Source organism: Hyposmocoma kahamanoa, unplaced genomic scaffold, assembly GCF_003589595.1.
Source record: "Hyposmocoma kahamanoa isolate Upper Pololo Valley unplaced genomic scaffold, ASM358959v1 87, whole genome shotgun sequence".
Classification (NCBI taxonomy): domain Eukaryota; kingdom Metazoa; phylum Arthropoda; class Insecta; order Lepidoptera; family Cosmopterigidae; genus Hyposmocoma; species Hyposmocoma kahamanoa.
The window spans coordinates 18,073,523-18,098,917 of record NW_020654422.1 but is presented as its reverse complement, the minus strand read 5'-3'; the positions used below and the strand labels follow the sequence as shown (position 1 = coordinate 18,098,917).

Here is a 25,395-nt window from a genome sequence, read left to right as displayed (position 1 = left end):
GGATGCGCTGACGCAACGTATCGGCCCCCCAAGTTCCCCACTGCGGACTGCGTCATCGGCGCGCGCGCAGAGAGCCGCAGCGCGTAGTGAGAGACTAAAATACTACGCAAGTAAGTCCCATTACTTTTAAGGGACACTACCACTACGCCCGTCACCTTGAGACAAAAGTTCAAAACCAAAACTCGGTAATGCTCATATTACCGCTTCGCGGTAAAAACAGGTAAGGTGGCAGTACTTCCCTCGACAAACTCTTTCACAAGGAGCTCTATGCTACGAAAAGTACTGCTTTCTTTAGCTCCTGCCGAACTTTCCGATCTTCTGCGTCTCTGGTCCAGGTTTTGCTCGCATCTTTTACTGTGTTATCAACGCAGCACATCAATGGATGATCCGAATTTGTCTGCCCTTGACCACCACTTTGTCAAGGCTCAGCCAACACCACGTCTAAACACGGAATGCCACTTAAAAGCCGTCTGATGTTCAATAAGATTTTCATTGAAAAAAAAATATTATTCAATTCTAAAAGGGTCCCAGAGATACCTGTATTCGGAGTGCAGTTGATTTCAAACTGCAGACTGCAGCGATCGATCCTTAATTCAAATTCATTTATTCTCAGACCAATTAGTCCATATTTATTAGTAACAATCTTATAAACTAAGTTAGAGAAACAAGAAGAACAATTACAATAATGTACCTAAATTTAACTAAAAAAACAAAAAACTGAATGTAAATAAATCAAAATTAGTCAACGGGGCAATGAACTATACTATGAGTGATTGCAGCATGAAACTTTTTCATTTCGCGTGGAAAGGTCTCGTGCTTACCAAACCCATTATTAGTAAGGACTGAACACTTGTAGAACAATGCAAGTAACGTAAGCAGTACAATCAACAGAGACGTATAATCAGTCTGTAATATATTTTGTTTTCATGGTATTTAAAAAACAACTAAATAAAAAACTTATTCACCACTAAAATCTCCTGTACAGTGACCGAATTTTTAAGCGACAAATCCCAAACGTCTTTGTCTTATTATGCCTATAGATTTGCTCGATTTTCTGATCTACAAAAAATACGATATCGATCGTCTGTTTCTTATAAATTTTTTAATCGAATTTGTCTGTTACACATGTTGATCGACAAGAAATGCCATGTCGGTCGTCTGTAGCTTACAAATTTTCTTAATCGATTTTGTCTGATCACACATATTGATCGACAAAAAATGCAATGTTGATCGTCTGTTGCTTACAAAATTTATTCGTTTTATTTGATGACACTCGTCGATCGTCAAAAAATCGAGTAAATCTGTAGGCACCTTTATATGTCGGTGTAAAATTTATCAGGGGAGCATGTTTTATAACAGTAGGTTTTATATCACGACTATTTTAAAATATAAATATTTTAAACAATCGTTTAAACTAAAACATGCTGACTGAAAAATTTTCGAAATGTCCCTTACACCCTTTCTACAAAACACCGGCGATATTATCTCCGATATCTATTTGTATTCGGATAATGACGTCTCTCTTTTCATTATTTTGACGTATAACTATTACAGCATTTTAATTACTGACTAACTTGTTAAATCCATGTGTACGCTTCCTTGTGATATTATTAAAAAAAACATCTAGTTTAGTATGTTGAAGCGCATTTAAGTTAATAAATTTGTACGTTTGGCTAGATATGTAGAGTAACACTTTTGTCACATGTGTACTTTCATACAACCTGTGTTTTGTTTACAAATACATTAATTATGAATTAAATCACACCACTGTAGTTGAAGGCATGTGATTGAACAGTCTAATTCTTTATTTTACGTGACATTAAAGCTTTGTGATGTGTCGCCGCACACATTAAAAAGGTGGTACTCCAGTGGGAGAAAGGTTGGTTATAGTTTGATACATATGCAAGGGACACAAAGTTATACCTCTCACTTTTTGCTTCGGAGGTTAAAAATTAAACCAACGTACGAATATAGATCGTCTTTTTTTATATCAAAAACGATTTTGTGATATTTGATATCAGTCAATTGGCATAATAGACGTCCAGTGCTACGTACAGTCGATGGCCTAAGATACTTGACCCCTTTGAGTAGATCAGTGTGAAGAAAAGTGTTAAACAATTAGAGCCGTAAAATACATTTTGGTTGAAAATACATTGCATAATTAATAAATGACATTTTAAGAAACTTTTAAAGCCAATTTGATCTTTAATTACATTACATAAATACAAATTTCAACCAAAAAGCTGGAATTACTTTACACTTTTCTGTCGAATGCGTAAAAAGGCTTTCAGAACCAAACGGTTAGCTAGGGGTGTCTAGCATCTTAGGGTACCGAGTGTGTGTCGTTTTTAAAATCACTTTTTTAAGTTTCCCAATAATTATTTTTTGTATTTCGTTACATAATAATTGAGAGTGCAAATAAAAAAAAATGTGCATGATGTAACAATAAAAGAATGGTGATGACGGCTGCTCAATCGCAACTCATTGTGTTTAGGAAGGTGTGAATAAAAAAATCGATTTGTGATGCTATTCAAATGTCACTTCCTGAGTTATAAACTGGAATGATCGAGATGTCATTTGGTTGATACGGTATGTTGGCGGCACGCGGTTACGCCCTTTTTATGGAAATGAAGATCGTTTTGTATCTAAACTTGGCAGGCTTCAACATGTTAAGAGAACGACGATCTAGTAGATAGTCTCCTATTAATATAAGAATAGGTTTTTTTCTCTGAAAACTTTGCTTTTGAAATCTGGTATGTAATTAAAAACTTTTGGACAATCTGTAACTTTTTTATTTAGACCAATTAAATAATTAAATTTTGCAGTTTATTAGTGCATCGATTCGAATGGCTATTACATGGATAAAGAATAGTATTACATAGTTAATAAAGCTAGGTAGGGAATAATTGTGATGCGTGGTAAAGACAGATGAAGTAAAGCTACAAGCAAATGGGATTTTTGCCATCACTTCTAGGTCGTGGTTACAGAAACGTGAGACGTTTTGTAGCGAGATCGGTAGATAATACAAACTACGGAAGACCTAGCTGTGCATGAAGTTCAGCTGCGGATGATGTTGATGAATCAGTGCTATATATTGCATTTTTTTATATAAAAATAAAGTGGTTTGAAAAAATAGAAAAAGACATGCTGGCGTGGTTTGAGCACATGGAGGGGATGAATGAAAGCAGATTATAAAAAGAAATATAGAGCTAACGTGGAAAGCATCATTGGAAGAAGATTGAATATTCTCAGATTAAATAGAGAGTATTCTCAAAAAGACTTGAATGCGTAGTGAGAAGAATAAAAGGGCGTGTATAAAAAGATCAATGAATGTGACGCAAGATAGGTTTGTTAGGATTGTGCTAAATGGAGATCTATAGTCTCTGCTTACTCCAACGGGAATCTAAAGGCGTGAGACTGCATATATGTGTGACGGTGTGACCTCCTTACACCGTCATCTCACCTTTTTGTATCGCCTCTCTCCGCTTGTATCCTATATTTTTTTATTTTACTTGTATTTAATTTTTACATTTTAATTGTTCAATCTTCCTTCACTTTCTCATTTTGCTTTCGTACCACGGTCACTCCCTGGTCGACCGCCACAACAGTCGGAGCTATTTCAAATTCCGTCGCGTATAATCGCTAATTTTGGTTCTTTACTACGATTATAATCATTAAATAAGCTAAATCATGTGTAATAATTTATAACAGTCTACAGCCTTCATGTACCTATATCTGTAATTCAGTTACTCGGCCAATTTAGGGCCCTTTCTTTTAACTCTACTTCTTTTAATAAATTTTGTGGACCGGAAGTTTCCCGTTTCATTGCCGTGAACCTGGTCACGGCTAGGGTTACAACCTACGACATTTATCATTTACAACATTATTTATTTCAAATATCATAGATTGAGACCACCTGACACAGCTACAATGAATTTTGTCATCCAATTATGTGGAAAATGTATAGTAATCGTCAGAATAAAGATTTTTGTTGCTATTGTTTTAAACCTTGTAAAAATCTTAAGAAACGTACCTTTACATTGCCCAGCAAATAAATTTGTAACTTTATGAATACGACTATTAATAACAGCCAGTTCATTGTTATTCCTTGTATTAATGTTATGTCTGTCACTATTTTTATTATAAAGAATTTGATCTTCTTAACATAAATTATATTTTGTTAAATGTACAGTACAAGCCAGTGTAAGAGTAATAATTTCGTTGATCTTCTCTCTCAAAGACACTTTGGGGCCTAAATTATGAATTGTGAATGGCACACGTTTTTGTAGGACAAATATTCCATTAATGTCGGCGGCATTACCTCAAAGCAAAATACCGTATGTCAGTTTGTTTACTGTATTAGTAATTGTACCTTCCTGTCGTGCTTCTCTGGCTGGTTTAAAAGAGAATCGTGACTTATTAGGACAAACTTGCTTGTTTTCAACTTTTACCTTTTTAACTTGATGAAAATTAATAGGCCGAAACTTGTTTTAACGTCGTGATTTTTATCGGAATTATATTTGAAGTAAAAAAAGAGGAAAACAAAATTTATTTGTGTTGAATTTATGGTTTATTTTGTGACAATGTAGTATCCAGAAATGCATGTAATAAATACTTGGGTAACCTGACTGCCTTTCTGGCCGAACGGTTACCTAACATGGTAACCGTTTGGTCTGCCACGAAGATAATTTGTATGGCTTACATTTATTGTTCTCGTGAGTTTAGTGGAATTTGTGGTTGTCTATGTGTGTCTATGTCATCCGTGATACCGAGTTTCTCTGGTGCGGCCATGAGAGTGTGTTATTAGGTATGAAAAAGGTTGTAAATTGCTAATACGGAGCAATAATAATATATAATAATAATCACTCGGTCCACATGAATTTATTGTATAAAGGCGAAGAAAGGAAAAAAAGGCTGAAACAATAAAAATAGTATAAAAAAACACCTAAAATCAAAAATTCGAAATAAACGTAGGCCATACAAATATTTCTCCCGGCCCGGGTATCGAACCCGGGGACCTCTGCGTGGCAGTCCGATACGATAACCGCTCGGCCACGGAGGCAGTTGATTAATTCAACACTTTCACTGTTATGCGGAAAAGCCATAAGTGTCGAGCTTAAAGTATACTTGTCCCTGTACAAATGTCACCCAATAAAAAAGATGCTACGAAAACCTGAGACCTCTACTTTTTCACTCGTACTGTCTACAAATTCCAGGAAATTACCTTAACTTAACTTAAGGGTGTGGTTAAATCTTGATTACGGCATACCAGCAAGCTCGGTGTTTTTTAGAGTACATCGTTAGCCCGACAAGATTTATGCCCTTGTGCTTGACATGCAATTAATAGAAGGCATATTGTATACCACGAACTATTAAGTACTTATAGAATTTTCAAGCATTTCTGTACCTTACCAGTCAGTATTTAAAGTACATTACGGTTTCTTGAGGAATGTTTTAATTTTAACAGTATAAATTATACAGGATGTATTGCAACAATTTTTCTTAATAATGTTTTTGAAATTTCACGTAAAGAAATATGACTTAGTTTTTTTTCTAATAACATAGTCCTACAAAACTTTATATACATCTGTAAACGCGAGATACTGCTGTTCTCGCATAGAGATCTGCCTCCGTGGACGAATGGTTACCATGCCGGACTGCCAAGCAGAGATCCCAGGTTCGATTGCCGGGTCGGGAGAAATATTTGTATGGCTTACATTTATTTCTCTCGTGAGTTTGGGTGTAATTTGTGGTTGACTATGTGTGTGTCCATGGCACCCGCGACTCAGGGTTTCCCTAGGGCGTGAGCGTGTGCGTTATTATTATTATACAGAAAGAGATATAGTCGCGCCTATTGTGAGAGCCCTTCTGGACTGCAAGATCAAATGAACTTCGCAGTTAAAATAAATATTAAATTATTTTTACGATATGACATTTACATTCTGTAAGTTATTTAACTATCTACGTTTGAAAATATCGAGCACTAACTTTTTATGGAATTTTTAACGGCAGCCCTATGGCTGCCTATGTAGGATGTTCTGGAATATTATTATTATTGTCTATCTATTTTACACCCTCGCCTCTCCCATTGCCTAAAAGATATTATAAAAAAAATGGAATTTTCAAATGGGAAAGGCGGTATTCCCCATCAAGTCGGCCGGGTTCAGGGAGTCAGGTTCAAAAACCGGCGAACAATTTGCACAAATTGTACAAAAAAAATGTGTTTCACGTTAGATTACATATTTAAATATTAGACAAAACCACATACGTTGCTCCGATCCCAAAGTACGTAAAGTACTTGTGTTATGGGAATCGGAAACAAAGACTGTACAAACACACAGACCCGAGACAATGTAGAAAAGTTAGTTTTCCTACATTGACCCGGCAGGGGATTAAATAGCAGTAGAGCTCCTTGTGAAAGAGTTCGTCTCTCCGGGGAAGTACTGCCAGCTTACTTATTCCTGCCGCCAAGCAGTAATGTTAGTTAGCATTACTGCGTTCCGAGCTTGAAGGGTTTAGGGTGACGGGAGCAGTGCCAGTTCCCCTCAGATCTTTGCGATTTCTAGGTCTGAGAGGCACTGCAACTGTTATAGACAGGCGTGTAGCTTACCATTAGGCGCACGATTTGTTCATCCTGTCACTTGATATTATAAAAAAAAGGATGGGAAGCGAACCCGGGACTGCAGAGATGGTGACACCATGAAAACCGTTGTGCAAGCCACTCTGCCACAGAGGATGTAAATTTTTCACCTACCTGTTGCTAAACAAATCTTTGTTTTAAGAAATGGGTAAACGACACTATAAAACTTTAGTGATACCACAAACAGAAAACGGTCACGCGTTCTCGCGTTCCGCGTCCCTTTGTAATGTATTGCATTGGTACCACACATAAAGCGTTCCGTCCTTGTAAGTCGATTTATAGGATTTCAACGGATGAGATTGAATGCAAAACCCGTGTATATGAGGCCGTATTCTGTCTGAGGAATCCCAAACTTTTTATAAGGAATCGAGTTTTTTTTTCCATCGTTATAGACTTGTGAGATGCCACCCGCCAGTTACATTGTGAGTTCTATCATAAAATCAAATAAAGGCAAATTATTTATATAACCTTATTTTTTAAGTAGTCGATTAACTATGTTGCTACGTTCATAAGTTCCAAACATATAAAGGTAATAATTTATAACCGTCAATCGTTTAAAACGTCAAGTTCACCTTTTTTATTAATAAATATATATGGAAATAATAATAACCATTGGGCTGCCGTTAAAAATTCCATAAAAAAGTTAGTGCTCGATATTTTCAAACGTAGATAGTTAAATAACTTACAGAATGTAAATGTCATATCGTAAAAGTCTCTTAATATTTTTTTTAATTGCGAAGTTCATTTGATCTTGCAGTCCAGTAGGGCTCTCACAATAGGCGCGACTTGCGCGATCTCTTTTTTTTTTAATAATAATAACGCACACGCTCACACCCTAGGAAAACCCTGTATCGCGGGTGCCATGAACACACACATAGACAACCACAAATTACACCCAAACTTACGAGAGAAATAAATGTAGGCCATACAAATATTTCTCCCGGCCAGAGAACAGCTCCCGGGACCTCGGCGTGGCTGTCCAGCATGGTAATCGTTCGGCCGCAGAGGCAGTCAATAATTGGTTTTTCACCTCACTAGCTCCACGTTAGAGAGGAAAAGGTTTTCAAAATTCGAACTTGACGATGGACTATGGTGCACCCTTAGAATAATAACGCATAGAACATTGACTTACTAAGTCAATGGCATAGAATGATAGTTTCATATCAAACGAACTGTCACAAGTGAGGCAAAAATCAAATTCATGTAGGCGTAAGCAACTTGTATTTACGCTCGTCGGCACGCACACAAATATACAAATAATGATGCCATGGAATAACATTTCCCTCAAAAGTGGGGAAATTGTATCTTGCTTAACTCATCATTAAGTTAAAGGTGCCTACAGATTTGCTCGATTTTGTCGATCGACAATCTCGATCAGGTGCCTACAGATATGCTCGATTTTGTCGATCGTTACTGTTGATCGACAACATCAAGTGACAGGAATTTTCAAAAATTTATTTTTGGTACTCCTTATGGAAAAGGCATTTATATCTGAATACACGAAGGCGGACACGACTTTTCTCATTTCTAAATCCAAGATGGCGGACACGCAAAATGGGAATCGTTTTCGAGGTATTCGAGGTGCTCATCAAGAATATGGCATTTATTTCAAATCCTAGATGGCGGACACACTTTTGAAATAAATGCAATATGGGTATCATTTTCGAGGTATTTGGGGGTGCTCATTAGGAATATAGCACTTATTTCTAAATTCAAGATGGCGGACATGACTTTTCAAATAATAGCAAGTTGGGTGTCGTTTTCGAGGTATTTGGGGGTGCTCATTAAGAATATGGCACTAATTTCTAAATCCAAGATGGCGGGCACGATTTTTCGAATAATAGCAAGTTGGTTGTCGTTTTCAAGGTATTTGGGGCTGCTCATTCCGAATTTAGCACATATTTCTAAATCCAAGATGGCGAAGAATTAGAAGAAGAAGAAGAAGAATAAGAAGTCTTGCCCGCTATCTTGTCTTCAGATATACATGCCATTTCCTTATGGTTTACCAAAAATACATTTTTGAAAAACCTACATGCGAGTTTAAGTGCGACTATCGAATTTGAATATATAAATAGCCTGATATTACCTGTGGGTATGTTTACATGAAAAGTACACGATAACAATAAAGAACCTGAACCTGAAAGTTATTTATACACGATTTTGGAGAACTGACGATGACTTTTTAGTCAGTGTTAGTTCCCTGAAATAATTTTAGTTACGAACTTTTGAGTCTGGCCAAGACAATTTTTTAAAATGAGTGTATGATGAACAAGAATAATGATTTTTCACATGAAACTAATGATGGCAAATACTAAATATATTTCGTAGAAATAGCTAACGTAAATTCCCGACAATGTTGTTGCGGCGGTGTACATTTGTAGAAATTTTGCAAACGTCGCGATATTGCCTATTCTCAAAAATTACGTAATATAATTATTTTGAAACAGAATAGCAAAATGGGGAGAAAAAACCCGTTACTTTGCAACATTTTCGTATCTTGTTGCAACGAAATTAATTTTCTGTTTTAGTGAATATTTACATAAAAATACAAGTTGAAACGCGTTACTTCATTGTGGAATGTGATGTTAGTGTCTATTTTATGTTTATCTGATATATTTTTAAACCCAATTACCGCACATTTCGTCATTTTTAGCAAAAATCTTTGAGCTGTTCGCGGTACAACTTGACCTTGAGCACTGACTGCCCGCTCGCTCATGTAGGCCTATACGGCGTCCTACAATTTGCCTCACTTAGCGTGTGCGGGCTAGGTTTCTATGCGTTATTATTCTAAGGGTGCACTTAACTTTTCCTTTCGATAAAAAAAAAAAACATAACGACATATTCAACTACGCGATTTACCTTATGTTATTTAAGTAATTTAAATCCGTTGGCATATTTTATTCTCATTATTGCTGACATTAAATTGACAACGATAATTAACTTTCTTTATTATAACTGATTTGTTATAGTTTAACTGTTTTTCTTTCATCTACCTTTTCCTCGCTATAGTGAGGTGAAAAGTTATATGTTTCGCTCGGCAGCAAAGTTGTATTGCGTCTCGTGGCTTAAAACACTCGCTACACTCAGGATTCTATTTTCGACCATATGCGAAAAGCACTCAAATAACAATTTGCAGCTTTGCATAACAAATAACTATTTTATATTACTGTGGAAAAAAGGAATACAGAACATCCTTTTTTCTAGAGTTTTGTTGATATGAGGCGTAGCTATTATACGGTAAAGCCTATAATTGCTTTTCTTATATTACCATAGAAAATAGGATGCCCTGTATAATAAGAATATTGCAGATCTGAAGCGTAACTATTATACCATAAAACCTATAATTGCATTTTTATGTTACTATACAAAATAGGATGCCCTGTATAACAAGAATTTTGTTGACATGAGGCGTAGCTTAATTAAACTAATACGTGATATGTCGTGATCACGAACTCGATATTTCCCTTCAATGCTCGGTTTGGACAGAACTTAAATTGATGTGAGGGGTCATACATTAATTGCTTTGTTGATTTGTTGCTAGTAACTGTTAGGATAATAGCTTGTATGAGACGTCGTATGAAGGTTTCGGTTGCGAAACATAAGTTCGTTTTTAACCGACTTCAAAAAAGTAGTACCTCCTGTACTCAATTCGATTGTATTTTTTTGTATGTATGTTACGCGATAACTTTGTGAACCGATTTTGAATATTCTTTTTTTGTTGGAAATACTTCGGTAGTGATTCCATTTAAATTTGAAGAAAATGAATCCGGTTTTGCGCAATTTTTGTTGATCAATTTCAATGAAATTTGGCAAATAGATGCGAATCATCCAAGAGCACTCGCATGGTAAATTGTTACAACATCGCGCGATGTCAAATCCACACATTCGCATCGGAAGCGGCAAATTTCGTCCAAAATCATAATTCGGCTAGCTTCGTATCATTTTACTTGAAATAACCATTTAAATTATTTTAACTGATTTACATTAACTTGATTTTTCGCTTTAATTTTGATATTGTTAATTTTTACTAATTTTTATTATATTTTTTCTTTGCATGTTTACTAGTTATTGACAGTTTGTAATTATAATATTTTGTACATTATGCGACCACCACTAATTATATTTGTATGTTTCGACGAAACTGGTTGTAGTAGCACTGTGAATGTATTGAACTGATCTAATGAACTTATTGTACCTACTTCCACAAATAAATCGATCTTTATCTTTATCTTTATCTAAATCGAAATAAAGAAAAGTTGTTTAAATCCAATACAATTTTAGTAGCAGAAGAGTTCCTTTTGAAAGAGTTAATCCAGGGTAGTACCTAACCTATTTCTGCCGCCAAGCAGTAATGTCAGCATTATTGTGGTCCGGTTTCGAATGGTAAGGGTGCTGGTACAGGCACAGGGACTTGTCAAGTTATGTCTCCGGGTGACGGGCGCAGTGGCAGTGCCCCTCAGATCTTTGCGATTTAAAGCTCTGAGTGGCTCTCACACTGTTATGAACAGTCACGTGATGTTATAAAAAAAAGATCAGCAACGAGCACATAGTGAAATTCGTAAGTCAATTGATTAGAGCGGTATATGATATGTAAAGTAATTTTAAACACAGACAATATTATTCTTATAATCACGTAAAACTGCAGTGCATGTTATAATTAAAATATTGCATCTCATTCCTTGGAGTACGGGCAAGAAACCTCGTGTGCCGACACACTTGCCCCATCCCATCTCCAGCACACCAGCAAGAGGTCTGGCTCCGCAGATGAGCTGGCGGAAAGCGTAAAAAGTAATAAGTACCAGGATCTCGGCTCCGACTTCATATTTATAGCCTTTGGAGTCGAAACCCTTAGCCCGTGGGGTTCCGGGGCCCTTCATCTGTACAAAATTTTATCCAAAAAATTAATTGACTGTTGGGAAACCCGAGGGCCAGCAGCTACCTTGCCCAACGCATTAACATAGCCATACAATGGGGGAACGCAGCCAGCATCTTGAGCAGCTTGCCGCGGGGGCCCAATTTTATTCATATAATTAAATCCTAGTTTTACTTTCTAGTATTTAAGCTTTTATTGTACCTTACCTGTATATTATGGAAATAAACTAGATTGATGATTAAAACATATATATTGCTCTCAAATTTAGCGCTTTATGTTCTATGTGACCATAGGATACTTAGAAAATATAATATATAATATAGGAAATTAAACTATTTTTCCGGATTTAAATCGCGTATATTTGTTTTTTCAAACAAACCGACGTTTCGGGCCCTTTACAGGTCCCATGGTCACGGTTGACTGAGGTGGCACAGTCTTCAACCAGTTATGTCTAACATTGATGCAAACCACCCTATTTTTTCACTATAGTTACAATAGTTATTAATTAAATACCGTGTTTTTAATTTTACAAAGAAAACATTCCAATTTACGCTATATTCAGTTTTACAAATTATTTTATTGAATGAATTTTTATTAAGTTCAATTTATTATTAATTATTAATAGAAATTAGAATAAACTAAAACATATTAATTAATACTGCAGTCTTATGTTTACTGTCTGTAAATTTGTTATATATACCAAAAACAAATATAATTTGTTTCACTTGTAATGTTAAGTAAAAATTACACTGTATAAAGTAGATAGAAACTGAAACGATAAAGATAATACTAAATTATCCCAACTACCTAATACGTAAACCGGAATATTTATCCATAGAGATTTACACCATGGAATCGATAAACGAATCGACTATTGTGTATCTCGAGTCAGTACGTGTGCTTATACACCTTGTATCCTCCTCGTATGGTCCTTTTCATTTGTTTTGAACTTTGTGTGATGTTTTTGGGGTAATTGTTCAAATTCAGTTCCGTTGGTGTTGATTTTATGCTTTTTGTCGAGATTTTGTATGGCTATTGTTTATTTTTGTTTGTTGCGTAGTTTTTTTAGTAACTTAATAACATAATACTTAATTGTATCCGTTTTGTTGTGTTTATTAATTGTTCTTAAACTATAACCTTTAAATCGATTCTCTCTTCATTACAAACTGTCTCGATCTGCATTCTTATACAGAAGTGGAAAAAAAACGATTCAAATATCTTTATTTGAATCGTTTTTTTCCATTTGATTTTACATCACACGTCTCCAGAAACTTTAAATCTCGAACGTGACCGTACCCATGCTATGTGAAATTGTCTATAGTGAGAACGACAGCTATAGTGAAGTAACAGACACTGGTTAACAGGTTGCGATTGATGGGATGATTTGGATGCGTGCATAAGGGACTAGCTAGAGATTCCATAAAACCGGAAGGTGTGGAAGTTTAGAGAAGAGGCCGCCTAGCAGTGGAACTCAAAACAAATTAAAAAATAAAATTAATTACTTTTTCCAAAAACAGGCAGTAACAGTTTGAATAGTCAAGAACGTCATACTTTAAATGTTCCGTGTAAGATACTACATGATTATAAAGTTAGAAAGGTCAGTTTTTTCAGTGGATAAATACAATTGAAAGAATTATATAAAAAATACACAAGTTCTTTCAATGAAGAACTTCTTTTGTTAATAAGATACATAACAAATCATGCAACCTTGAACAAAAGAATTTATAACAATAGTAAACTCGAATCTATAAAACATGTGAGCGACAATGAATTCGACGACTACCGCTTGCTATCAACTTGTTAAGGCTACACATACATACACATTAAGAGCCTTCACCGATGTGTTAAAGGTCCACGTCAAAGGCAAGTTTACATTAGAGGCGATTCCGGATCGAAAACCGGTAGATTGTTTAACAAATCTATAGTACCTCAATTCGAATTAAAAATTACCGTACTAGTACGGTTCATTTTTTGGATTGGTTTTATTTTAGAATAATAGAATAATAGAATTTATTTTTTTACAAACGAAATTAAGGCCATTTTAAAAATGTGTACTTTACGTGGTCTATTTAGTTCAATTGATACCATGTACTAATCAGTATATATTCTCAATTTTACTATATTTTTTTCCAAAATGGTTCATTGAACACTTTCACTATTATGTGGATTCAACCAAAGCCACTTGAGGTCGTATCAACTGTTAAATTACATGTAAGTTCACATTTTTATAATATAGCACGGTAACGGAATCACGCTCTCTAGACTATCATCACTACCAAATGGTGTCCACACAGGGCATTTTCTCACTAGCAGTATCTTCAGTTTCCATGAACCGAGTATCATAAAAACATGCTTTTAAATGAAACGATCAATTGTAAATGAAACTATTGACCCGGATCTAAATCACGTATATTTTTAAATTTGATCTAAATCATGGACCAATAAATCACAAGAACTGCTGATCGCGATACAAGACAGAATAGTCGGGTATTTAGTACCTATTGGTACAATAGATGTCGTGAAGTCAAAGTGAAAACCAAATAATAATTTATTCCATGGGTAAAATTTTTACACTTGAAAACGTCATTTTTTAAGCCACTACTCGTTCACTACGCTGACCTCCCTGAGAAGAACGAGCAACAAACTCTACTCTTTTCAAATAAATTTAAATGCTATGGAATACTATGTAATTTTGTAATATGACTTTTCAATTAAAATAATTTTAATGCAAGTTTTAAATTTAGGAAATGATAATCTTAATATATTTTCCGGAATCTTATTGTAAAAACGTATACAGTTCCTCATAAAAGAATCGTTTACCTTGGTTAAACGAAATCGTGGTACCATGAGTTTGGACTTAGTTCTAAGGTTAATATTATGGATGTCTTCCTTCTTAACGAAATTATGCATATTTTTACGGGCATACAAAATATTTGAGTAAATCAACTGTGGTGCCATAGTCATGATACCAGTCTCCTTAATCTTTTCTCTGAGTAAAACACCCAAGAACCTCAACGGCACACAGAACGAATCGCTCGTTTTTGCAACACAAATATGGTTTGTGTATCTGCCCTTTACCCCACATGAGAATCCCGTAGGACATACTATGGAAGTAACTAAAGTAGAACATCGAGAAGCTCACGGATTCTACGGACTGCTAATGCAGCGGAGCTTAATCTGCTGGCTAAGGAGGCTATATGTGGAAACTATTGAAGTTTACAATCTAAGATCACTCTCAAAAAGACAGGTTTATTTACAAGGTGTAACTTTTCTATATTTATTTCTATGATTGGACTAGTCGATTTTACCTTAGGTAATTCAAATTTAACACACTTTGTCTTCTTGGCATTGAGCTATAAATTATTAACATTAAACCAATAAACTACCTTTGAAAGGGTATCGTTAATATTATCATAGTTAATGTCATGTCTGTCTGTTTTAAAAATCAAGGATGTGTCGTCAGCAAACAATACTATTTCGCAAAGGTCCTTGACAAAGAATGGTACCAAACAGCAATTTTTTGTAACTAATAAATGTTTTACATTCACGAGCTTCAATTTCTCAAACATGGGCTAAATTCGTAAACCTCGTAACTTCCATTAACGTGAACTTTTGAGTAGGCACAAAATACAAAATTACTAGACATAATTACATGACTTTCTATTATACCTTTATTTTAACACTAAAAACGTGTCTACCAAGTAAATTTTAGCCTTAATTGTCCGATATTGCGCTTGAAGAGTAAATAATGGAGTTCGTCTAAAAACGGAGTTACGAGGTTTTCAAAATAGCTGATGCAATACTTGTCTACTTTCACAAACACTACTCTGTCTACTTTATGGATGCTGCCGGTTGTTCTTTTATTTTGGTTAGGTTTAACGCCATCTACCATAATATCAAGAGGAAATTTATAAATTAGATTGCAGCATACCATGCCACCTATTGATACGCATATTTGTCAAAGTTCACAGAGTTATACTTTGTTGAATCAAACATTATGTACATACATACCATCTAACATACGCGCGACTTCCTCTCTAGGCGGAAACAATGGACCAGCAACCACTATGTTCCTGACAAACTCTTTAGTTGTTATTATTGATACAAGATTGAACAAACACAAAGAAAAATTCCTTCGGCTTTATTCAAACCAGCAACTTTTCGCCAAATCGGGGCTATTGGCCCTATTTAATTTTAAAATCTTCGAATGCAGTTTTACTTACTTTTAAAAATAAAATACAATAACGGAGTTACACCACACTGCTACCAATATGAAAGCAGCTTAAGATCGTTGAGTAGATTTACAAGCATCCGATACGATTACGACCGACATAAAAGGTCGTAAAGCACTTTATTGTAGACGATAAATACTAATTAAATGACAATAGTGCTCGCTGGGTTCATTTTTATACTTGAGCATCTCCTTTAATACTATACCCCAATTTCCTTAGTTAAATTTACTCACATTCACTCAGTAGTGATAGTCCACTAGGAAAATTATTGTTTCTCAATTGAGTGATCGATGGTTCGAATCCCTATGGCGACATGTGGCTATTAACCATTGTATAATAAAGGAGCTCCTCGTGAAAGAGTTTGTCCAGGGAAGTACTGCCACCTTACCTATTTCTGCTTTACTGCGTTCCAGTTTTGAAGGCTAAGGGTGCTGGTGAATATTTTTTTAAATAATACTAAGTGACGGGACGAACAAATCATGCACCTGACGGTAAGCGACACGCCTGTCCATAACAGTTGCAATGTCACTCAGAACTTTAAGCCATCACCTTGCTTTGCTATGTGTTCCGCCCAATCCCATTTGAGTTCCATGATCAGAGTACGTCAGTCGTCGGATCTAAACGTTCGGAACTCGGTCTATAAGGTTGATGCCGAGCATAGCGCGCTCCATGGCTCGCTCCTCCCTGCGCGAGTGCCATGACTTATGTCAGAATTAGACGCCAAAGATCTGCAAAATGACCTGGGTTATGTAGTGATTTGTGTCACTTGGAAAGAAGACAGTATAGCAACCATAAAAATGTATGCTCACATAGAATCCTGAGCGTATTCAATTTAACGATCGAGATGGAAATAGTTTTGCTCCAGACAGAAACACTTTTCATTTCCCAGGCGGAGTAAATTATTAGAAGAGCTGCCGCTAAGCTATCGCTAGAGCTGGATACAGTAAGTTTTAATTATCAATAATCTTCTATTTTTGATAACGTAGTGTTGTCAAACGTTTAATTAAAAATCCATTCTGGAAATTCAAACGTACTTTGGGTAATTATGAACTGTTCTAGTATATATCAGTTTAGTATCAGTAGAGTATTTAGTAGCAGTAGAACTCATTGTGAATGAATGCGCCATGCAGTAATGTGAACATTACGGTTTTGAAGGCTAACGGTGCTTGTGAAATTACAGGCACATGGGACTTTTGAACTTATGTCTCAGGGTGACTGACTGCCACTGGCAGTGCCCCTCAGATCTTCACGATTGAAAGCTCTAAGCGGCATGGCAACTGTTAAATGGACAGGCGTGTCACTTACCACCAGGTGCAAAAATATACTCAGTTTTGAGCCAATTAAAACGCTATATTAAACCTTACGTCATTTATATGGTATAATTTATGAGAAAGAATTTTGACTTATTGTGTATGGTGTATTGTACCAATAAGTACTCGTATATTTACTTATAAGTTTTTCTTAGTATATATTAATACTCAGTTTCTCCTCTCCAAAACATGTTGTACTAAGTAATTCTTACAATTTTAGAGTATCTTAAGGCTCAATTTATATTGCGGCGGAATGGAATGGAAGCGAATTTTTGTAACGGTATTATTCATTGCATAATTAACTTTATTGTAAATTGTGTAACGTATAAATTAAATATGAGCCAAAATCTTTTGCGGAAAGAGTGAGAATTCCTCATAAGATTTTGACTCGTATCTAGTTTGTACTATGTACACACGCCAGCATTTCAAGCTACACATTGACGTATCTTGTTCCGTTGCACTGGAGGCGATTTTGGAACAAAAATATGTAGTCTGATATGCCGTTGTCCGTACAATATCGTTACAAAAATTTGCTTCCATTCCGTTCCGACGCAATGTAAATTGAGCCATAAGCGTGAGGCCAGACGAGCGTAATTTTGTGAGTTGTGAGTTGCGTTATTTTTTGCGCACGACCGAAATTCGGTTGGAGCGCCAGACGAACTTATTTTCTTCAGTTGCTTTTAAGCGTTTATATGGGGTGTTTGTGTCGTAATAGTGTAATGGATCCATTAAAAATAATATGCATTTCGACTCATCCGAAGAACAGAGTCCGAAGTAAATATATAGTGAAAAGAGAATAAGTACGTTACGAAAATAATTTCGTTATTCAAACTAAGGCCTTTGTAAAGATGTTTTGAGAATTTATATACCTTATTTTGTTTCGGAAATATAAAATCGAACAACGGTCGATCTGACATACACAGCAAAAAAGAACGAATGAAATGTACTATGTCCTGAAAACAAGCAGTCTTGCATATAGATCTTTATTCTAAGGATGAGTCGATTTATGAAGCATTAGCAGACGATGTTCGAAAAAGAAAAAGAAGCTGGATACATCCACTCAATATGAAACGGTTAAAGTGTGGGCTGTTTCATATATTATATACAAGTTTATGTGAACATCCAGATCAATTTATTAAGTACTACCACATGCCTATAAATGTTTTTGAAGATTTATTAAGTAAAACCTTTCACTGCTAAGTCAGATACAATAATGAGACAAGTCATCGGTCCAGAGGAAAGACTAACAATAACAATCAATTAAGTTGTTCAATTATTTATATTTTAATTTCCGTATCGAACATTTTCGCAAGAAACGTCTATACTCATGCGCACACTATACCAAAGTGACCGCTTCCCTCACCCCTACATCCATCCGCACCAGCCCGACACTCGATGTGACCGAGAGTCAGTCGTCATTACGCCCGTGCGTCGGTAGATAACTAACTCATTTTGCGTCGTCGTCTGAAACAAACCGTACTTTTATATGAAACCGAATGGAGCGCAAAGTGCGCAACTCAAAAAATGCAACTTACAAGTCACAAAATTACGCTCGTCTGGCCTCACACTAAGATACTTCTAAAAATTGTAAGAGTTGGCGACAAACGATCTGTGAAAACATCATGAAAAAGCAATCAAGCCCCATAATATACAAAAAACCAACTCGAGAAAGAGGAAGTGCCTAAATTGACACAAGGGAAAACACATTACGCTGATCCGGATGTGACGCTTCGTCATATTACGTTATATTGCAAATACATTTCGCTAATATTTCGTCACACAACGAAGCGTTCGTCCGTTGCGATACGAATGGAAATGGATTTTCTATTTAACTCAAAGCTGCGGTCGGTCTAATTCATCATACACACGGTCTGATGCACACGCATTGGAATTCTGAGGCACTTAAAACAAATGTGTTACTAATTTGTTGATTTCTGATGGTCAATGAGTCACGTGCGTCTATCAGCCCAATAATCGTCTCTCTCCAAACTATGGTAATAAACAGTAGGGAATTTTTAACGCAACATATTTTCGGTTTAGCGCTTTTTAACCTCCAGCTTAAAGCTTTTTAGGCTCCAGGCCTTTGTGTATGTATAATTTCTGAACATCTGTCTGTGCCATCGTAGCTCCCAAACATATGGAATGATTTCAAGGCGGATTTTTTTATTTGAAGGCTAATTTAATCGGAGTGGTGCTTAGATTAATGGTCTAGCTGTTTGAAGATCATCAGCAGTTTTGCCAGTTAGTGCGGAGATCTCAGTCGAAAAATATATATTGTACTTTGGGCACACTATAAGTTTCCGGAATGAATAAGAAAACAATAATATAAATGGTCAGAAATAAATTTATTGTTTCTCAAAATATTCTCCGTTAGCGATAAGGCACTTTTTCATACGAATGAACCAATTTTGAAACAATTATGCCAATCCTCCGTGACAATCTCTGAAACCACAGACATAGATAGACGCCGCAAGTGTACGTACTTCGCGTGCCCAAAGTAAGTGAAATTCACTTAGTTGCCGCTGCCACACTTCAGAACGCGCTCGACCGTTATCGTAAATAAACACCAGTCGAAAACGCGAAAAAATGCATAATTGTCCCATTATAAACTGCAAAAGCACCACAACTGTAGGTATACGGGTAAGCAGGGACATTTCCTTCCACGGGCACTTGCCCGTCATCACTTCATTTTGTAATCAGAAGATGCATAATTTATTTTAAAAATAATTCTTTTGGTTTCCTATGAGTTTCGAGAAAACATTGTGTGCCTCATGGTTTGTAATACATTGCGGCTTTTACTTGGTGCGATATATTTGTGATCCTTTGTTAATACGCCATGAATATCGAACGAACGCAGTTTTGTATAGTGCATTCAGTTTCGTGGTACGGCCGCTCGTACGTTTTTTGGCCAAATTTAACATTTAGTGATATATATGTTAGGGAACAGTGTTCTCGATTCCGATCAATTTTGAAAACAAAGGGACGAAAATTATTATGACCTTTGCAATATTATAAAAATATTCTATAACTCTTTTTGTTATGTCGTTCAGTAACGTTTCGTTTTTTTTTTCAGTTTTAAAGTATCTATTATCAGTAGTATCTGTAATTTCGATAATATTTGCAACACGTTGCCTCGAATATCCAAATATAGTGAGCAAATAATTACATACATCGCCGGATATATAGTACGAGTAATACAAAAAAATAAATAAAGCAAAGAATTAACAGTGCGCTGGCTTTACAAAAACCTGAAGTTGGGCATACGTATGAGTTCGTTGATTTCGAGGACGAAGGTGGTCTAGTTTATCCCACCTAAGATGCTATCCAAATATGCAGAGTAGCAGAGTTAGAAATCCGAGAAATAATAATAAACATATCACAAAAAATTCACATGAGGCCGTCATTAAGTAAACCTCTTCTGATTAATAAGATTTTACCATATGTTGCCAGCAGTAATATTTTTATTTGTCTTGCCATTCATCAATTTGATCAATTACCAACAGAAAACTATCTGGTAAAATTAATTAAGGCAGTGTCAATATTGACGTGCGTTTTCATAATTTAAGTTAATCGATAAGATCTTCTATTACAAAAGGATGTTATATAATAAGCTCATTTTATTGGAAGAACAATAATTTTAATATTTGAAGTCGATTTAAAATTAAGGTTTTAATTTTTTTAAGTAATCATTTTTTAAAACAAGTAAATTAAACGACTAAACTATCTTATTGTAGTATTTTTCTACTATATTAATATTAAGACTAAGTACTTGTAATCAACAAATACTTGAAGAAAAATTATTCTATTTATAATCGATGAATTGAATGGAATACGCTTGTTTACGCGTATTCCGTTCTATCAATCGATTTAGAGCGAGCGGAAGGAGGTTTCCATCACTAAATAATTCTTGTGACTGACGTACAACTGACTGAAATTCTTGGGACTGACGTAGTGGGTACAAAAAATGTGGCACGCTTGGTTTTCATACAAATTGCTGTACTTGCGGCGTCTATATATATGTCTGTGTCTGAAACATATTTTTATACTCTTCAGGTGATGAAAATCGTTGACCGCGTAACTGGTTCTTAATTTTTAGAAATAAATAAAAGTCACAAGGTGCCAGGTCGGGACTGTATGTGGGATGGGTCATAAGGTCAACGTTATTCACCTTCGAAAATTCTTTTTCTGTCCGGCCGTGTGAGAACTGGCATTATCGTGATACAAGATGATACGGCGTTTACGGTTATTTTTACGGAGTTTGTCAATAACCTCCAGCAAAAAAATGGTCGAGTACCAATTACTATTCACGGTACAACGATTCTCCAAGCAGTGGTAGCCACGTGTCCAGTTTTATTAAAAAAAGAAGCAATCATCCGCTTAGAGGCACTTCGCACGCGCGCCACTTTAGTTGGTTTCGGTCCATCCCGAAAGACCCATACGCTCAGTTGCTGCTTTGTTTTGGGATCGTAACTATAAATCCATGTTTCGTCACCTGTTACTATGTCCCACACCAAATTTGACGCCCCTTCGTTGAATCTGGTAAGCATGGGTAAGGATAGTCCCTTGGGGAGCAGCCCGATCGCACCAAACCTCCGAGGAGCTCCTCCTCTCCGCTGCAGGTGGAAGTACGGGTATGTTATCATTCGTCCGTGCTTCCACCAGCGGCTGACCGCGCTCAGCGCAGTCACTCCCCGAGAAGGGACAATTACCTAAATTCGGTCGCGGAGTACAGGACGAGTGGCAACGACACACTCACACACATTTGTACCCTGAGCGGTGCAGCCCCGCCAGGGTCGCGGAGGACAGGACGAGGGGCATGCTTTCGCGCGGACCCGCTCGCCCTGGATTAAGACGAGCCCGCGCGGTACACCCTCCTTCTCGGGTAGCCTAGCTTCATCGGCCTCGTTCCTATTAATCGACAACGGCTACTGGAGCCACCCCGTCGCGACAAGGTGGGAACTAGGAGCGCGTCCAATTGGAAAGCATAAACCAATTAAGTGCCAACCCGACGTATAGACTGAATAAACCGATAATTATAGAGATCCATGTACGATATAGATAATTATATCATACACAGGGCGCACTATAAGTTTCCGGAACTGGTCACTTAAATAAGCAATATTTAAAAAGTAATTACAACATTTGAAAATGGAACTCTTTGGGTGTAGAATACAATTTGTTTCACTGTGACTGACTGTCACTTGTTTTTACGTTGTGGCGTCATTTTAACTCGTGAAAATTTTCGTAGCATGATTTTCTGCGACTTTAAGTGTAATTTAACAGCTCAGCGGAGCTTCGCTCGCCTTCAAACTGCTTTTGGCGAAGAAGCACCATTCAAGACGACTATTTATAGCTGATTTGCAGAATTCAAACGTGGTCGTGCGAATCTCAGTGACGAATTTCGTGATGGTCGCTCGTCCACTGCTGTGAACAACAACAACATCGATGCTGTGCGCCGTATGATTAAAACAGACAGGCATGTGACATACCGTGAGATTCGGACATCTTTAGGCATAGGAATGAGTCAAATACAATCAATACTACACAAACATTTGGGTGTGAAAAAGTTGTGCTCTCGGTGGATCCCACACAATTTGACTGAGGCTCAAAAAACGGATCACGTCACTTGGTGCAATGCCATGCTTATCAGATTCAACGAAGGGGCTTCTAATTTGGTGTGGGACATGGTAACAGTTGACAAAACATGGATTTATAGTTACGACTGTGTTGTGTTGTGACTTTCATTTATTTCCAAAAATTAAGAACCAGTTACGCGGTCAACGATTTTTATCACCTGAAGAGGCTGTCGAAGAGTATGAAAAATATGTTTCAGAAATTATCACGGAGGAGTGGCATAAATATTTTCAAAATTCATTCATTCGCATGAAAAAGTTCAATAACGCTAACGGGGAATGTTTTAAGAAACAATAAATTCATTTCTGACCATTTATAGTATTTTTTTCTTATTCATTCCGGAAACGTAAAGTGCGCCACACGTATATGATTCATGAACGCTACTGGCCATTGACCTTGATCCCATTGACACTATCGGACCTTGAAGCAAATCGGGTTACCCAACTTGTGCAATCACTAATACGCAACCAACTTCATTCGAATTCAACGCTGCCTTCGGAATACCCATTGCTATTACCTGCGCCTTGATCAAAATCGATAGGGCTATTTAACCTTGAAGGATTGCAAAATTGTCAAGGCAAGTGTCGTTGTGTACGTTGATTATTTAAATTTAAAGTCCTTTTAAGGACTTGTTGTTTATCATTGCTAAGCGATAATGAGCTACAGTCCATTTGTTTAGATACTTAACTAAATGTAAACAATCTTAAGTCAAGCAGTAATATCAGTAATGCTGATATTACTGCTTGGCGGCAGAAATAGGTAAGGTGGCGGTACTATCCTGGACGCACTCTTTCACAAGGAGCTCTTCTGCTTCTAATAGTAATGTATCAACGACTATTGTCGTTGTTATTGTGTATTATATGTTATTACATACGAAGAACTTTTTCAGCATTGACACCGAAAGAAAACAATTGAAAAATTTATAGCGGGAATTTCCAGTAACAGTTAGGTCTTTGTGAACCAATCTTATACCGCCGAAACAAATCAGCGATAAGACGAGTTGATAGTCGGGAGTAAGTTTTTCATTAATATTCTATTCATATTCAAATCTGATTCGACGGGCGTTATCGCGGCGCTGGAGATTCGGATCACGCGCGTCGCGTCTCAGGCCATAGAACATAAAACGTGTAGACGCGCTGCTTGCTACTAAAGTGGTAACTGGATACCAAAATTGTGTATCACATTTTAAAATTAGAATGTGGAATTTGAGCAATCTAATTGGCCTGGGCTTGGACGTCTGTCTAACGAAAAATATGAAGACGTATTTGTGTGTGCTTTGCGGTGATTCGATGTACACTTAAAGTTACAAAAGGCAAAGCTTTATGGCTCAAGAATGCCTAATTCTCGAGTTTCAGGATTTTATCACGATATTTTATTACAATTCTTTGATGCTGTTTTCTGTTTTGAATGTAAAATAATAATGAAATATTTGCCTCAATCTACTTAATGTTAAACGATCATGTAGCCGACGATTTTACACGTTTACTTAGTATAAAAAAAGACTAATTGTGAATATAACTTCAGTTCAACAGAGGAATTAAAATGTCTAACAGATAACCCTTTCAAGGCAGTACTTAGTACCGCACACAAACGTTTTACTTTTGTTGATGTAGGGCTTGTTCAATATAAAATGTTCGAGTATCTGTGACTTACAGAATTTTGTCAGTACGTTGTTACTACTTCTCTATGGAAAAGCAGTAAGCGACAACTACCCAAAAAATATTTGGAAATTGCACTGCTGTAAAGCCCATACTTGGTTTTTACTGATACATTATAGCGAAACGGGGTCTACGTGCTATCGTATTCTAATATTTAATGTTCCGGTAAACGATGTTACTGTCCATGAGCGGGCTAAGGTTGATGCTATAAACGGTGAAAAACCCTTTAGGCATAAATCATAAGAGTTATATCGCGTCTGTTTTTAAAAATAAAATTCTTTGTTTTGCATCTCTTTGAAAACCCATAGCACGATCCGTAGAGACACCGAAACTCGTGATTGCCTATATTATGAGCGTTAAACACTGATATGAATTACCTTTCTTTGTTTATTGCTGGAGTTACCGACTTGACAAGCAGCCTGATTAACTAAATGGCGCTAATTAAAGTTCTGCTTGATGGCACTGAACATAAACTTCATTTCCGCGAAAAATAAACATGTCTTCTCGGCGAAATAACGAATATGGCGGCGTTTGTTCCGCGTAAACGGATAATTGAACGATTGAGACTTTGGTCAGGGTTCGAACTGTTACAAATAATTTTGACTGATATGTTCTATAATAAACTTCACTAATCATATTTTTTTTTATAATTATCGAGTTCTTACTCTAAAATTATCGAGTTTTTGCTTTGTAATTATGGAAGTTCTTAGGTTTTTGCGATTGTTATACATAGGAAATTAAACTTTTTTTGGATCTAAATCGCGTTTGTTTTTCAACTGTAAACGGCGCCGGATCAATGTAGAAAACTTCGACGTACTTGACTTTGACTGACTTTCCAAATTAATGTAATAAATACGAAATTAACTCTGTCTGTTACGTTTTCACGCTTAAAAGGGACTAAATAGACAGGACCCAGGAGAAGGATATGGGCTACTTTTGTCATAAAAATAAATCTTAAAGGGGGTAAAATAGGAGATGAGCTAGTATAGTATACATATATGTATTTATTATACATGATTATGTATGACTTTTAATTGTAAGACTAAAT

At 36.3% G+C, this 25,395-nt stretch overlaps 1 protein-coding gene across 1 annotated transcript in view; it reads right to left on the bottom strand.

Moving 5' to 3' along the window:
- Positions 1 to 25,395, bottom strand: part of LOC113235403 — a 78,011-nt gene that overhangs the window by 41,788 nt on the left and 10,828 nt on the right. The window lies entirely within an intron of this gene.